Raw genomic sequence first — 18153 nt, forward strand, 5'->3', positions numbered from 1 at the left:
TTATCTAAAATAAATCTGATTCTGAAAAATCCCAACAAAAAAGGCATTGTCATTCTTTTTTCAATGAACACATGGCTGCTAATGTTAAAGCTGGATTCAAATGCTGCTCAGTCTAGCTCCAGGCATCATAGTTAGCGCATACATTTTTGTTAGTAATTCATCTACTTTTCTTAATTGTTTCTTTTTTCTGCTTAGGAAGCCACACAAACTCTGTAGTTACACTTTGTGTTGAAAAGTTATTGCAGAGGAAGTACATGTATATTGAAAATAAGGATCAATGTTTCTGAACAGAATGTCAATTTCTGGCTCCAGCCCTGATCGCTTCTATCAAACATATGTATCAGTAATATTCACACATTACTCTGTGTCTACCTACATTCTTAGGTGGGGGTCTCCCTTAAAGCAAACCCCGAGAGTGATTCTTTCCCAACTGCTTTATTGAGAAAGTTCTTTCTAGGAGAGGAGCGACAGAAGGGTTTATGTGTGGTAGTCCAGGGAGCTGGCCCAAGGAACTGGCACGGTAGTGCTTTTCTTCTTCCAGAAACTATATGTTGAATATGGGTTTTGAAAGAGAGAAAAAGAAAAGAAAGAGCTTGTTTTCAATTACTTTAGGATTATATAACAATGAGAAACTCTGAGTCTGCACAGTTTCTACCCTGAACATTAGTATTGCTACAAACTTTTGGCACTGTGCAAAAATTTTAGAAAGTAAGCCTTATTCTTGGTAAATTGAAATATATTAATCAATTTTTCTTCCTCTTATTTCGAAGAGCTATTTGAGGGATAAGGACATCATTGGTAGGGGTTTTCTTTTCCTTGGACTGAATTTTTCTATACCCTTTTCACAGTCTTAAATTGAGAAAAATTGGCTGACCTGACTAAGGTCCCTGTAGAAAGGAACTAATCTTTAGCTGCTTAGTAAACCCTGCGGATTAAAAGGTTTAGCTAAAAGACTGTAGAATGGAAATGCAAAGCTGTATTTGCTTTATAGTTGGGTCAAGACTAGGCAAAAATGTGAAAAAAGACAACAGTATTCTTTGGTGTTCCTGACTTCTTCTTTCACACCCCTTTACGTATCCTCTTTCTTTCTTTTTTTTTAAATTAAATTAAATTAATTTATTTGAGAGAGAGAGAGCGCACAAGCAGGGGGAGGAGGAAGAGGGAGAAGCAGACTCTTCGCTGAGCATGGGGCTCGATCCCAGGACCCTGAGATCATGACCTGAGCTGAAAGCAGATGCTTAACCGACTGAGCCACCCAGGTCCCCCTTGCGAAATAGTATTCCAGTTTCTTTTTGTGGAATTACCTTCCTGCTAGTAAGTGAAAACTTGATGAGACCACAAGTCAAGGTGCCTGCTGATCTGTAGGCAGACAACACAAGAGTCAATCTAACTCTTTCTGCCTGGTTCTTTGATTCTTTAGTGGAATAATTCAGGGATGTGGGGAAAACAATAGTTGGCTCCTCTTGTTTTATGAAGGCTCTCTGTCAAAACAATTGAACAGTTCCTATTCCTGAGACCACTACAGCGTCTTTGTTTTTGTCCTTTCTGATCTTGGGACTTCAGGCTTTTGCTTCCCTTCCGTGAGAACATCACTGTCTTCCAACACATCCTTTCTTAGGCTAGCCAGGGAGGCTTCCATCGCTTACAACCAAAGACCCACTTCTGACTCAAGGTGTGAGGAGACATGATGGGTCACTGTGAAATACTTAGTCTCTCTGGTTTTATTTTTTCATGTATGAAAAACTGCATGGTTTCCAATTTCTCCTCTAAAAAGAAATAAATATGTAAGGCTAGCTCTCCTTTGAAGTCTTTAATAGTTCTGAGCATATGCCCATTCCTAGGTGAATAGGTTGGGGGCTAATGCACTGTCCCGTTAACTATGACTTCCAGTTTGGTCTCTTAGTGTGCCTTCAGCCTCTAGGCCCTGGGGTCCATTTAAGGTCATTTAAGTTGAGGCTGCATCTGTGGTATCTGAGTTATCTGGCCAAGCATCCTGAACTCACTGGATAGTTGCCAAGCATATGCTAAATCAGGGTCTGTCAGAATGGCCTCATTTTGAAAGACTATTTAAATGCAAAAGAAATTACATCTGAGAGAAAGGAAAACAGGGGTAAAGAGCCCAAGGAACTGGCACAGCTGGGTATCATTAGCAAAAATCAAACCTTAGTATGAAAAGCAACAGGAAGTGAGGTGGGGCAGTGTGTGTAAGTGTTGGCATGAGATGAGTATGTACGTGCTTATGTGTATGTTTGCAGGTCTGCATGTGTCTTTGTAAGAGAGTAAGTGTGTAATATTTTTAAAAAAAATTTCTTTCCTCTGCCTGCTTTTCTCCCTCACTCCTAACTTGAATCTCTACTGTGTCCCAGTGGGAATGCTTGATATATTGAAATCATCTTAGAATTTCACGGTCTTTGAGGCAGTGACTTTGATGCTACAGACCCAGAGGAGGGTTAAATAATTACTTTATTAACAGGAAAAAATTGCAAACACTAAACAGCTGCTGGAGAATCTAAGATGTTTGAAGAACAGATCCGTGAAAGATCCATATCCTATTTTCTCCAGTTGTTACATATTTTATCGTGATTAGTCTTCTGATTATTAAATAATACTTTTATTTAGAAAATAGTAACGAAAAATAAATGAAGTATATATAAAGGAGCAAATAAATATTACCTATATGCCACCCAAAGGTATCCATTATTAATATTTTGGTATGTATCTTTTCACTAGCAGAAGATAGTCTTTCATGAAAATAATGCAAATTGGGGATTTACTGAGCCTAGTTTGGAGATTTTTCTAATTCTGAACATGAGTTTGGTCACCAGTTTGCTAAATAGAAATAAGACAAGAGTTCCTTTGGCAGCTCTTAATTTTTTACAAATACGCTTTAAAATAATGTCCTGAAGATTTTCTTTTTGAAGCTTAACAGAATTTTACTTTCGCCAGACCCACTTCCTTTAACTCCCCTCTGCTCACCTTGAAGTGTAAGCCAAAAGCCCTCACAAGCGTGCAAATCCATAGCACATTAAAATTAGGAAAAGATAGTCCATAATTGAACACATGTGGTAGGTACCACACCTAAGGCTTTTTATGTGCCATCTCATTTAATCCTCACAAAGCCTTATGATAAAGATACTACTTAATATGCTTATTTTACTGATGAGGAAACTAAATATCAGAGACATTAAGTGACTTCCTTAAGATGGCCATAAGTTAGTTACTGGTGAAGCCAGCATTTTAGCTCAGGTCTATCCCATCTCAAAGCCACTATGATACTGCAGCAGATGAGACCAAAGAAAAGGCATGCCTAGACAAAATTGTGAAGACATAAGTCTGTGTTCAGTGCTCTCAATCCCACTTAAGCCTCCTCCCAGCCGTAGGAGGCCTTTTTTGCAAATAGTGTTTGATGAGAAGAAAAGTATCCATTAAAGGCTTAGGTAGGATAGTTTGAACATTGTGATGTTCATAGGGAATACTGACATCTCGAACATTAAAGCTGGCATGGAGAGCTATGCCAAGTATAGTATGATCTGATTAATTCCTTCAATTTACAGATAAACTGAGGCCTAGAGAGGTGCGGTTACAATTTCTTGCCATAGTAGACTATGGCTAAAAACTGGGTCTCTTGATTCTCTCAGCCTAGAGCTTTCTGATCACACCAAGGCCTGTTTGTTTCATAATATGTTTGAATCTGTTGAAACAAAATGATTTTATTTATTTATTTATTTATTTATTTATTTATTTATTTATTTTTTAATTCAAGTTAGTTAACATGTAGTGCAATATTAGTTTCAGGAGTAGAATTTAGTGATCAATCACTTACATGTAACACCCAGTACTCATCACAACAAGTGCCCTCTTTAATACCTATCACCCATCTAGCCCATCTCCTCCTCACCTCTCCAGCAATCCTGTTTGTTCTCTTAACGGTAGAGTCTCTTATGGTTTGCCTCTCTCTGTTTGTAGCTTATTTTATTTTTCCTTCCCTTTCCTTATGTTTATCTCTTTTGTATCTTAAATTTCACATGAGTGAGATCATATGGTATTTGTCTTTCTCTGACTGACTTATTTCACTTAGCATAATACCCTCTAGCTCCATCCACGTAACTGCAAGTGGCAAGATTTCACTCTTTTTGATGGCTGAGTAATATTCCACTATCTATATATACCTATATAGCACATCCTCTTTATCCATCCATCAGTCAATGGAATTTTGGGTTCTTTCCATAGTTTGGCTGTTATTGGTGGCGCTGCTATAAACATTGTGGTGCATGTGCCCCTTTGAATCAGTATTTTTGTATTCTTTGGATAAATATCTAGTAATGCAATTGCCTGGTCGTCAGGCAGTTCTATTTTTAACTTTTTGAGGAATTTTCATACTGCTTTCCAGAGTAACTGCACCAGAAAACAAAATAATTTTAAATGGACTTTAGAAGGTATTGCTTTTCCATCTGCCAGATGAAATTCTCTAGGTTCAATTTTTTTAGGCCAAGACCACATAGTGACTCATGTTTACTTTCAAGGTTTTATATCTTTCTGATATTTTATCAACAGAAGCACATGAGATTCAACTAATTCATATCACTAAGTTTTAAAATTCCCATGTGAAACTTCTTCTGCACCATCCGTCCTATGTGTCATTTTAATTTATACGGAACCATTTCAGGCAGACGTTGTGCCTGAAATGGTTTCATATTACAATGTATATTATTATTATTATTTTTTCCTATTTGGCTCTTCATTTTAATTGTTTAAGTGGAAAAATATGTTAAAAAACAAGAGTAGCCAAATGAAACTACAATATAAAACATAGTCCCTTCATGCAGTTTCATCAAACAGTGTAGAAAATAAGAGGATAAACTGATGCATATAGATTTATATCTGTTTGAATTCCTATGACTTGATGTCAAATATACTTATGTTAGAAGAGTGATTCTGAAGTTTTCCATCATGAATTCAGAGCTTTTCTTCAACCCAGAACTCAAGGCCTTATTAGATCCACTTTACCTTCAGTTTTGAAGGTATTTGTCTTTCCCATTGGCTTCAACCTTAAGCTTCATCTTGGACCTGAGTTTGACTGTTTGAAACATTTAAGATGCAGAAATAACAATCTTTCTCATTAGGATAGAAATGATGAGAATACAATGTCCATTTAGTTTTATTCTGATAGAGTGAGCTGGAATTCCCAGAAGATTGCATAAGAATAGATAATGAGGGCAGGCGTTATCAGATTAGTAGACTTATGAAGTAATTCTGTAGATGTCGTTTGACTATGTTTTGGAAAACAAAGCTCTGTCAGCACCACACCCAGACATTTACTATAGTGCGCAGTTCATATAAGCATATATATTTTTTCCTGTATTGATGTGGTTTTTTGTTTTGTTTTGTTTTGTTTTTGGTTTGCTAAAGGCTTGGGTATATTAAATGAAATGCAGAGAAGAAAGGTATCTAAATGTTGGGTGACAAATGAGAGTGATAGATACCTATAATTTATACACCTAGGAATCTAATCTATCATCCTTGAGAAGAAATGCATAATATATGATTAAGGAGTGAGCTACCTTGATAAATTTCTTGCATTTGGGGATCCCTGGGTGGCTCAGCGGTTCAGCACCTGCCTTTAGCCCAGGGCGTGATCCTGGAGACCTGGGATCAAGTCTGACATCGGGCTCCCTGAATGGAGCCTGCTTCTCCCTCTGCCTGTGTCTCTGCCTCTCTCTCTCTCTCTCTCTCTCTGTCTCTCATGAATAAATAAAATCTTTAAAAAAAATTCTTGCATTTAAGAATGCTTGTAAGTTAAACAATTTCATTTATATTTAGATATATATGGACTTTTGTACATCTTTTAAAATTGAAGTATATTTGACATATAACTTTATGTAAATGTAATGTGCTCTACACATTAATTTGATACATAATCATAATATGATTGCCATTGTAGCAATAATTAGTACCTCTATTACATTACACAATTATTATTTCTTTTTAATGGTTATAATAATTGCTCAATCTCTTAGCAAGTTTGATGATGATAAGACAATATTAGTGTCCATATTCACTTTACTGTGCATTAGCTCTCCGGGGCTTATTTATTACTCATTGCAGGTTTGTACCCTTAAATAACATGTGTCCTGTCCCCCAACCCTTCCTGGTAATCACCATTTTAATCACTGTTTTTATGAGTTTGCCTTTTTAGATTCCACACATAGTGTATATTGTACAGTATTTGTCTTTTTCTCTCTGATTTATCTCACTTAGTATAATGTCCTCAAGGTTCATCCATCCAAATATCAGGATTATATATATTATATATAATAAGTATATATTATATTAAATATATACAATATTAATATGATATATTTATATTATATTTATATATTATATTATGTTCATATTATATAAATATATAAAATATAAATATTTTAATACAAATATTAAATATATACTTATATATTATATAATTGATAAATATATGAAATATGTATATTCTGTTATATATAAAATATTTTTTGTATGTATATGCGTGTATACATACATATATTTATATGTGTGTGTATATATACATATATATATATACACACACACACAATTGATCCATAGATGGCCACTTAAGTTGCTTTTATATCTTGACTATTATAATAATGTTGCAATAAACATGGGAGTGCATATATATCTTTGATATCCTTTGGATATATACCCAGAAATGGAATTGCTGGATCAAAAGGTAGGTCTATTTTTAATTTTTTGAGATATTCTATATTGTTTTCTATAGTGATTGAACCAATTTGTGTTCCCACCAGCAGTGTACAAGTATTCTCTTTTCACCACATCTTCACCAACACTTATTTCTTATCTTCTTGGTAGCCACTCTAACAGGTGTGAGATGATATCTTATTGTGCTTTGATTTGCATTTCCTTGATGTTTAGTGATGTTGAGCATCTTTTTATATACCTATTGGCCATTTGGATGTCTTTGAAAAAATATCTGTTGAGTTCCTCTGCCTATTTTAAGGTCAGATTGTTTTGTTATTGTTGTTACTGAGTTGAATAAGTTTGTACATCTTAATATTCACTAGTTATACAGTATTCAGAAATATTCTATGTTCTTATACATTTGGCACATGACATAAAGAAAATTGGCAGTATTTACGCATCCAGAAATCCTCTTCTCTATTCCCTGATAGTGGCAAAGGCTGAGGGGAAAAAGAGTTTCCACATTTTTTTATGACAAATCCTTTCTATGATGTTAAGTGATGAAGTCCTATGTGGGGCTTAGATTCCTTTACTGTCAAATATTTACTAAATATCTGATATATGCCAGGCACTGGGCATACACAGTGGTGAATGAGATATCTATTACCTCTGCTTGTTGAAGCTTCCAGTCCCATGGACAAGACAGAAAAGATAAACAACCGTGGATTGTAAAAGTGCTTTAAAAGAAATAAACCGAGAACTTTGATAGGGAATATGTGGGGTAAAGGTGATGGTCAAGGAAGGTCTCTATGAAGAGATGACATTGAAATAGAATACATGGGGGCACCTGGGTGCCTCAGTCAGTTAAGCGTCCAACTCTTGGTTTCAGCTCAGGTCATGATCTCAATGTCGTGGGATCAAGCCATGCATCACATGCATCAGGCTCTGCACTCAGCATGGAGTCTGCTTCACATTTTCTCTCCTGCTCTCTCTCTCTCTCAAATAAATAGATAAATAAAGCCTTTAAAAATAAATAGAATAGAATAGAATAGATAATGTAGTAGGGGTAGTGGTCAGGTGGTGCTTTTGGTTACTACCATATATCGAGCTACAGGCCTGGGCTAAATTTTTTAATATATTATTTGGCAACTGCAAGATATGATGCCCACATTATAGGTGAACATACCAAGGCCTTAGTTACCAAGGTCACAAAGCCAGTCAGAGAAGGAGGGGAAATAGGGAGAGGGGGACATAATTCTGGGTCTGACTCTAAAGTTCATCACCTTTGAAGCTATAAATCCAATTCTAGAACAACTATCATAAAGGAATAACCAGAAATTAAATTAAAAGTTTAAGTAAAAGGATGATTCTCTCAATTCTGTTTTTCAAATTTCTACTAATCTTTTATTTGGAGAATGAGGAATGATTTCAGGTTGAGTTATAATTACATTCAATAACAGTCTTTATTTTCCATTTTTAAATGACATACATGTAAGAGGCTATAAAACAGGTAACCATAAAAATTGTAGAAAAGTGGTCAGATTTTATCAGGTTGTACTTGGAGAAAAGCAAAGAAATAGAGTGGGAAGGGAACATATAAAGTGAAAAAGCAAGAAATAACCACAGAGGATTTAGGTTTTGAGTAATGAGAGAAAGTCTTCCAAGTTAGAGGTTAGCCTGAAAGATAGGATTTTCTCCCTGCTACCTAAAGTTTGTGAGATCTCCAGAGTCACCCCCAAAACAACCACAGAAGGCACTGCCGGACATTTTTCAGGAAGCTTGAGCAATGAATATTCACACATAACGGGCACTTCTCTGACATTTCCTTAATTCCATGGATTTATGCAAAAAATTAAGTAGAATCAGAAAACCTAGAGCAATAGAAAATATATTTGATGAAATCTATGTAGATGGGTTTGAAAGTTATTGTACTTTTTACAAATTAAAAATTTGTTTAAGATCTTATTTATTTGAGTGTGAGTGAGAGAGAGAGCATGATCATGGGCAGGAGGAGAGGCAGAGGGAGAGGGAAAAGCAGGCTCCCTGCTGGGCAGGGGTAATTATGACCTGAGCCAAAAGTAGATGCTTAACCCATGAAGCCACCCAGGTGCCCTGAAAGATATTGTACTTTTAATGACTGACTATTAAATAAAGCAGGCAGAGAAAATAAAACTCTTGGCTGATTAGAATATTTATCTGATGTTTGGGCCTACCTAGATTATGGTCCTGAAGAAGCTAAGTATGGAAAGAACATGTCAGAAACATTACCCTGAACTTCAAAACTTGGAAATAAGACACATGTGTACCCCCCGCCCCTACACACACACACACACACCATGGGCAGCATATTTTTCAATATAAACAGAGGCAAAGGCCACTCAAGGGTTGTGTGTGGAATGTACTTAGTTCATAGCAATGTTTACTATTGATTAAAGGCCCAGGCTTAGTAAATTCTTTATCAGGTTGAGATGGTGGTGGAGACTGGTTGGTAGAACAGCTAAGGCCAGAGATTTATGGCTTATTGGTCATTATTGGTTTATATCTACATCAACAATCTTACCATTTCTTTGATAAATTTCCTATAAATACCCATGGTTCTTAAATGCATTTTGAATTGTTCTAACATCTCACTGGTTTTCTCATTACTTAATGAGTTAAATAAAATCTTTTATATGTGCCAATTTTATATTTGCTTTATAGTCACAATTTTCCTTTTTTTTTTTTAAGTTTTCTTTATTTATTCATGAAAGACACAGAGGGAGAGGCAGAGACATAAGCAGAGGGAGAAGCAGGCTCGTCAAGAGGAGCCTGATGTGGGGCTCGATCCTGGGACCCGGGAGCAAGCCCTGAGCCAAAGGCAGACCCTCAACCACTGAGCCACCCAAGTGTGCCTTTTTAAAATTATATTTAACATAGAGGATAAAGAATCTGCTCACATTAGTAGTTTTGTTGTGTTTTATTGATGCCCAGTGAAGTGGGGTTTGTAATGTGTTATGAATATTTATTCCTATTATGCAATTTATAATTCACTGTGTATATTTATGCCTGTTAGTTAAACCTCCACAGAGGAGGTTTCGTTCTTCTAACTTAGTGCTTTTGCAAGCAAACCCTCAAAAATTTTAATTAGGTACAATATTCAAATTTGGTGGACCCAGTTAACGTTTGTAGCCAGGACCCTGATGCCCAGGGTAGACAGAAGAAGGAAAGGCCACTTAGCTGAGTGGGCCAGCACTTCATACCTGTTTACATTCCTTTGTTATTTGCCACTCAATAAAGTGAGTGGTTACCCAGTTGCTTGACAACAATCACATATGCTGAGGTTCTATGCCTACAGTGTTTCACTGATTTAAAAGAATGTAGATTCCCATTTCACAAGTAGTGCTTATTAATGGATTTCTCCATTTCTTAGACTGGAAGTTAATGATAGATGGTTGAGATGGCCTTGCATTATGAGGAAATTCTTTGATATGAATAAAGTGTACTGATGATAAAGCACTCACTGATCACATCTCATTTATCTGCATTCCATTAAACCTATTTTATTTTATTTTTTTATTTTATTTTATTTTATTTTATTTTATTTTATTTTATTTTATTTTATTTATTTTCTTACTCGAGAGAGAGAAAGAGACTGCACAAGCACAGGGAGCAGCAGAGGAAGAGGGAGAAACAAGCTTCCCACTGAGCAGGGAGCCTGATGTGGGGCTTGATCCTAGGACCTTGGGATTATGACCTGAGCTGAAGGTTAACTAATGTACTAAGGATAAAACATCTTTAAAAAATTTTCCGCTCAAAGTATCCTGGTGTAACAGTTGAAAGTGATAACCTGAGCTTTACTAGGGACTGTATCAACACTATCAGTATTTTTCACTTCTGTAAAACAACAACAAAAAGGAAGAAGCTGAAATGTAAATGCTCTAATTTGGCCCCATCATCATCACGTCAGATGCCTTCCAATACTGGCAGCTCTTCTGTATGAAACCCATTAGTCATCTTTCTTCAATTGCAAGAGGAAAGTAGGAGGGACCAGGGAATTGCCATATGATTGAAAAAGAAACCAGAGGCTTATTTTTTAAAAAGATTTTATTTGAGAGAGAGAGTGAGGAAGAGAGGGGAAAAACAGAGGCAGACTCAGCTGAGCAGAGAGCCCCATGTGGGGCTCATCCCGGGGCCCGGATCATGACCAGAGCTGGAGGCAGATACTCCACCAACTGCCTGAGCCATCAAGGCGCCTCTGGAGGCTTCTTTGTATTTCTTTATATTTCTTTTATATTTACTTGCTGCAGACAAGTCAAGCCCTTTTTAGGTTCCTGGAAGCTAAATATCAAAACAAAACAAACTGAAAAAACCCTCAAGACTTCTCTTTGTATCCTGAAACGTTAACCTTTTCTAAAATGATTGTCTTGCTTTGACACCAAATTGATGAAGTGATGTGTAGTATGTTGGTTAATGTCTCCCTCCTAAATTTCCTTATCTTGAGGCAGTGATTCTTGAAACGGGCAATTGGGAAGATTTCTTTTAGGTGAGCATTTTTGAGTCTTTAGCTTGGGCCTTTGTCTAGTGATATCCAGGAATTTATAACCTCTGACTAATTTGTGAGCTTCCTCTTAAAATAATAACACACAACACCAGTGTTTACAGTTTACAAATTACTCCCAGTAACGGTTTGTCCCTTCATTACTAACAGCTTGTAGTCCATAAGTAAATGCTCAGAATCTCTTTGTTGTGAATTAATACATTTTAGTAGAAATGTTTAAACACTCCTATTCCTATAATTCCAAGTATTATAATAATAATAGATGAGGAAAGCATTTGGCCTTCACTCATTTTCTTTCTGGACATGAGTTAATTATTCCCATGAGAATGGAAAGTAAATCATTTCTTAAGTGATTTACAAAAGGTGGACTATGAAAAGAACATTGGGTTTGAATATAGAAGAACTTTTTTTTTTTTTTTTTTAAGATTTTATGTATTTATTCATGAGAAACACACAGAGAGAGGCAGCGACACAGGCAGAGGGAGAAGCAGGCTCCATGCAGGGGGTCTGACGTGGGACTCGATCCCAGGTCTCCAGGATCATGCCCTGGGCTGAAGGCAGTGCTAAACCACTGAGCTGCCCTAGAAGAACTTTCTAGTCTGCCTCTTCAACTCAACCGGATAGCTGATATCCTTAACCTGCAATGTGGGAATCGTAGCTATGATATTTATGAGCGCACTTCATCATCTGCAAAGTGCTTTGGCAAGGTGAGATTTTCTCATTCTTTAACTTATATAGCTCTACATACTATATTAAGCTCTGTTAATTCCTTTTTCCCAGGACTAAAATGGAAAACTGGAAAGGTTGATGGACTTATGTTCACATAACCAAGCCGAAAACCCAGGGCGGTTATGACAGGGTTAAGATCCATTTATCAGAATTGAATGAAACAGAAAGGTTAACCTTCCTAATCATTTTGATCACCTGAGTAATGATGACTAGCCAATTAGATTGGGCACTGAATTCCATAACAGATGTGATCAGCCCTACTAGAGGTAATTTAATGGAAACAACAACCATATGACTGGAAGTAAAAAAAACCTGGATTTAGACTCCTGCCAAGGACAAGAAATATGATCAAAAGTTAATCACTCAGCCTTTCTGAGCCTCAGTTTTGACTTTTGTGAAATTATGGTTGGCGGTCAATGACTTTCATGTTTCTTGTTTGGCATTAGTGCTGATTCCTGTTCCAGCCATGCCTTCCAATGATGGAGTTGAGGAAAGTTATTTTCTTTTTGTTACATTTTTATGTATTCTCAAATTTATCTGGAACAGCAGTTTAAATTGTTCTTTATTTTGTGCCTATTGATCATTGCATTTTAAGTCAGTGAAATCACCAGGGTTGGCTTTTATGATTTGATGTTTGAAAGGATATTTCCAAAGGAAATTTAAAGAGACCGATAATTAAATTTACCTGTTCACAATTCAGAGGATAAATTTGCCAGGTTCTTTTAATAGCAAAGATGATTTTCTCAACATAGTCCAAATTAATAATAAGCCAGAATGATTATATTCTAAGATTATGTGTCTCTAAATCATAAAATGAGACTACTGATTTAATTAAATCAGATTGAATAAGGTTTTTCTTCAATAGCACATCATCACTCAAGCTTAGAAATATTTTGAAGGTAAGCAAAGCAATATTGCAAGCTCACTTTTAAAGAGAGAAATTTGACTTAGGAGAACTAAAACAGTATGGATGGTAAACTGTCTTCCAAGGACACTGGAGAAAGTGTCTCCCTTGAGATATGTAAATGTGAATCAACCTAATGAGGCAATTCATGAGTCAACCTTAATTAAAGTGAATCTGTATCCCCCTATGATGTCATATACCTTGTCACCATTTATTCATTTACCTATAAGCCAAAGAAGTGGTAAGTCAGATAAATGCCTCAGAGCTACAAGGTTTTCTTGAGATGAGATCAAGCAGGATAGGGGTTGAGCTCTGGGTCTCTGCAGCTGGCAACCCCTTGTAGCTATGCTAGTGTCTGCTACATTGGGCATGTAGGTACTGGTATAAGTCAGGGTTGTTTCCAGGGAAGAGGAGGAAAGGACCTATTGCTTAGGCAGCAAACACTATCTTCCACACGTATTGCTCGGCATACTCATAAATGATTAATTTCCTCAAGGAGAGTATCTGTTCAATCATGATTCCCAACTTTTACTCCCTTTCTTTGAAGCTACAGGGACACTGGAAAACAAAATAGAAATCTGTGCAAAATAGGGGAAAAAAAATCTAACAACTTTTTTCACTTGACTATTATTGAGGTAACTGCCATGGAATCATAAACTCTGAAAAAGTTTATAAAGCCCCATTTTAGTTTCTCAACTTTTCTGAAATTGTAGCATCCGAAAATAAAGATATAATTTTGGGCTGGTTGGCATGCATAAAACTCATCTACTGCTTCACTTGTTTTTGTCTGGTAGATGTGTTTCTTAGCCCAACTTCCATTCCAGATCAACCCAAGCTCTCCATTCCCTCAGTAAAACCTTCCCTTTAAAGACCACAGTGCTGAGACTCCTGGGTGACTCAGCAATTGAGCATCTGCCTTCGGCTCAGGGCACGATCCTGGGGTCCTGGGATTGAGTCCCATGTGGGGCTCCCCTCAGGGAGCCTGCTTCTCCCTCTGCCTGTGTCTCTGCCCCTCTTTGTGTGTCTCTCATGAATAAATAAAAAATTAACAACAACAACAAAAAGACCACAGTGCTGAAGATCCAAGTCTAGGGAGGCTATTTTTTAGTGTACTCTACATGTCTTCTCTCCCAGTTGAGTAGTACACTTGCTAAGACTCAGTTGTGCTTTCCCAAACTGTTTATGATATTTGCACATGTTACTGTAATAATGTACTTTGAATATTATATAACGAAATAAATAGGAATGCAAAAATAAAGTTGTTTTTGTGAAAATGAAGTTGACAAACATTAACTTGAAATGGATCATTGACCTAAATTATGTAAGAACTAAAACTATGAAACGTCTGCAAGAAAACATAGGAGACAATCTTTGAGATGTTGGGTTAGGCTCCAATGTCTTAGGACACAAAAAACACAAACTATGAAAGACAAAGATCAATAAATTGGATTCCATCAAAATGAAAAACTCTTGATCTTTAAAAGAAAATGAAAAGGCAAGTCATGAACTGGGAGAAAACACTTGTAACACATACACCTGATAAAACACAAACCCACAACATTAAAGAAGTCTCACAATTCAATAATAAGATAAACAACCCAATTAAAAAATGACCAAAAGGGTTGAACAAGTAAGGAAATGAATGGATGGTGGATGTTACGAGCCAGGTTTCTCCCTGTTGGCGAGGGAACTTCTAGGATGAGCAAGAAGGGACGGCTTGGATGAACCCTGTGGGACTGGATTACAGGTGGAGACACCTTATGATTAGCTTACTATGTACACAAATGGATGGATACAGCAGCAATTATAGATCTGTAGGCATACGTAACTTCGTACGCATCACCCAGTTCTGTCTGCTACGAGGGCATAAGGGATTCCAAGGAGGGCTGGGCCTCATCCAAACAGGAGAGTGATCTATTCAGTCCGGCCTCCAGAACTCAACAGGCTGCTTCTTTCTGCCTCTCATGCTCTTAGTTGTCACATGGTGTCTTCAATATCTCACCTAATGCTGCTACATTTTCCAGTTTTTCTTGCAACTGGCTTTTCCAAAAATGGTGCTTTTATTTTTAAAAAATAACCGACATGTTTGGGTCCACTTATGATTGCTATTTTTGTCATTGACTTATTATATGTCTATCTCTATGTTAGATCGCAGTGTCCTGATTATGACTGCATTATAAAATGGTAGTGTGAATCGTGAATCATTGGTATTTGCAAAATTGTTTTGACTCTTCCAAGCTCTTTGCATTTCTATAAATGCTTAAGAATCCACATATTAGCTTCTACCAAAGACCTATTCAAGATATTTTGAATAGAATTGTATTGAACCTACATATATATTTAGGAAGATGTAACATCTTAATAGTATTAATTTTTTCTGGTCCATTTTATTTCTCTATTTAGATTTTTCTCTCTCTTTTTTTAAAAGACACTTATTCAGTGTCATGATTAGACTATTACATTTAGCAATCAACAGCATGGGTGCAAAAAAAAAAAAAATCTACATTAAAATCCTTTGTTGGAATGCTTTACACTTTCCACAGAACAGAAACTAAAATAACCTGTTATACAATTAGTCACAAATACAGTCCTCAAGTTTTTTGTCCCTACCCATGAGTATTGTCTAAAACATGTCTTCTTGGTAGCAGCCAGGCCCTGCCACCACAGCACTTGGCTGAGTTCACAAATCTGTTATAACCTGTAGCTTCCCTGTCACTTCTCTGGCTCTCCTCTCCTGCTAAGCTGTTTCCTGCTAACCTTTTACCTCTGCCGTAGCTGCTGCTGCTGCTGGTGGAACCACCACAGGCACCTTGGTTTTGTGGTTTGGCCAAGTATTGGCCTCTGCCACCATAGGGATCAGAGCTTTTGCCTCCAGAATTGCCTCCTTTCATTGGTCCAAAATTTGAGGATTGACTGTTGTCATTGCCCAAATCTTATAGCTTTAGCCTATAGCTCCAAAGTTGCTCCCATCATTACCAAATCTGTTCTAGCCATCCCCACCGCTACCGTATCCACCACCACTTCAACTGCCACCAAAAGCCACCTCGCCCCCTGAACTTCCCTCCACCACCAAAGTTGTCATTCCCATCAAAACCACTTCCATGACCACCATCAAAGTTTCCAGAACCACTTAGACCTCTTTGGCTGGATGAAATATTACTCATCCCTTGCTTAGATAGGGCTTCCTTACTTCACAGCTGTGGCCATTCACACTATGGGATTTTGAATGACAAGCTTATCTACAGAGAGCTTGTCTATGGAGTTATGGTCATCAAATGTTACAAAAGCAAAACCTATCTTTTTGCCACTGCCTTGGTCGGTCATGATCTCAATGACCTCAATTTTCTCACACTCTTCAAAATAATCTCTTGGATGATGTTCTTCAGTGTCTTCTTTCATGCCACCCACGAAAATCTTTTTCACAGTTAAGTGGGCACCAGGTCTTTGAGAATCATGTCTTGAGGCAGTCCTCTTTGGTTCCACAGCTCTTCTATCCCCCTTGTGTGGCCTTGCATTCATGGCTGCATCCCCCATCCTCCCCCGCGGTGGCATATGTGACAAACCCAAAGCCTTTGGAGCGCTTGGTGTTTGGATGCCTCATTACCACACAATCCGTAAGCAATCCCCATTGTTCAAAATGGCTCTTCAGTCTTTCATTGGTTGTTTCAAAGCTCAAACCTCTGATGAAGAGCTTCCGCAGCTGCTCAGGCTCTTTGGGAGACTGTGACTTAGATATGACGGTGGTGGTAGGGGAGATGTTAAGGATGCTTGCTCAGTGGCTTCCACGGACAGAGAGGAGTAATCCAACAAATGTTATCTCTAGATTTCTCTTTAATTTTTCTTGCTAGTGTGTTGTACTTTTCAGTGTACAAAACTTATACATATTTTGTTAAATTTATTAAGTATTTCATGTTTTCATGCTATTTGAAATATTAGCTTTTAATTTTATTTTTTCTATATTGACCTAGTATCCAATGGCCATGCCAAACTCATACTTACTTTAATAGCTTTTTTGTAGATTATTTTTGATTTTCTATATAAACAACTATGCTTGAAGTCAAAAAGATTTTTAAATTTCCAATCTATATGCTGTTTATTTCTTTTTCTTGCTGTATTTTACACTGGCTGTATTGAATATAGGTGGTGAGAGTGAATATCTTCACTTTGTTCCTTTTTTTTGGTACCACTATGGTTTATTAAACTGTGCCTTAGTTCAAGTGCTGGGGCTTGCCCATGGTGCTCTTGATGTATAAAGCCCAGACATTATGCCAATTCTTCTTGAGTAATGACACCAGGAAACTGACAGCTAAGTGGATGTTGTACACAAACTCATCATTTGTCATCTTGTCATCTTCACGTGGCCATGGCCACGGGCAGACACAGCACCTTCTTCACCTGGAATTTGATGGTGGACTTCACTTCATCCACTTTGGCCACCATGTTCTCACTGTGGGTCAGCAAGGAAGGAAAATTTCCAGCCTCATTCAGGCCTATGCCTAGGATTTGCAGGATCTACTTGATCAGAGATTCTGAAGCCAAAGAGGCATCATCCATCTAGGCCAGCTCTTGACTAATGTTTTTTTATTCCTGTTGAGTTTCTTCAGTGTCTCAATATCCATGTGGGGAGTATCCACAATCTTGGCCTCATCACAGTGCTGCTGGTGCCCCAAAACACATACAGAGAACTTGGGGCAAGGAGTGGCCTTAAGCCTGATGGTGCCCGAGCAGTATTTGTCCTTCTGAGGGTCACAGTTCTTCAAGCTGATCTGCAGCAACCACATCTCCAAAAACTTCCAGGGCTGGCGCTGGGCCCCTACCAGAACTTCCTGCACCACCTCCTACAGGGTTTCATGGGTGACAACTTTGAGGCTCATGGTTCCTTGCACTGCAGTAACCAAAAAAGAGCCCTCTCTTTGTTCTAATGACACGGAAAAAATGTTCAGTCTTTCATTAGTAAGTATGATATTAGTTTAAGTTTTCCATAGATATCACCGATGATTTTTTTAATCACAACAGCTCTTGAATTTTGTCAGATGCTTATTCAGCATCTATTATGATGATCATATGCTTTTTATACTTTAGTTTGCCAAATTACAGACTTTTGAATATTAAACCAACCTTGCATTCCTAGAACAAATCTCATTGTCCTGATGTATTTACTTTTTTGTTTGTTGCTTGCCATATGATTTAATTTTATATTTAATTTCAAATTTTCATACTTCTTTATCCTTATAATGTCTGATTTTGGTATCAGGATAATGTGGCCTCAAAAAAAGAGTAGCAAAGTATT

At 37.2% G+C, this 18153-nt stretch overlaps 1 pseudogene; it reads right to left on the bottom strand.

Annotated features, from left to right (window-relative positions):
• Nucleotides 1-17071: 17071 nt before the first annotated feature.
• Nucleotides 17072-17737, bottom strand: LOC121491778 (annotated as a pseudogene).
• Nucleotides 17738-18153: the final 416 nt, after the last annotated feature.

This window comes from Vulpes lagopus, chromosome 5 (assembly GCF_018345385.1).
Source record: "Vulpes lagopus strain Blue_001 chromosome 5, ASM1834538v1, whole genome shotgun sequence".
Classification (NCBI taxonomy): domain Eukaryota; kingdom Metazoa; phylum Chordata; class Mammalia; order Carnivora; family Canidae; genus Vulpes; species Vulpes lagopus.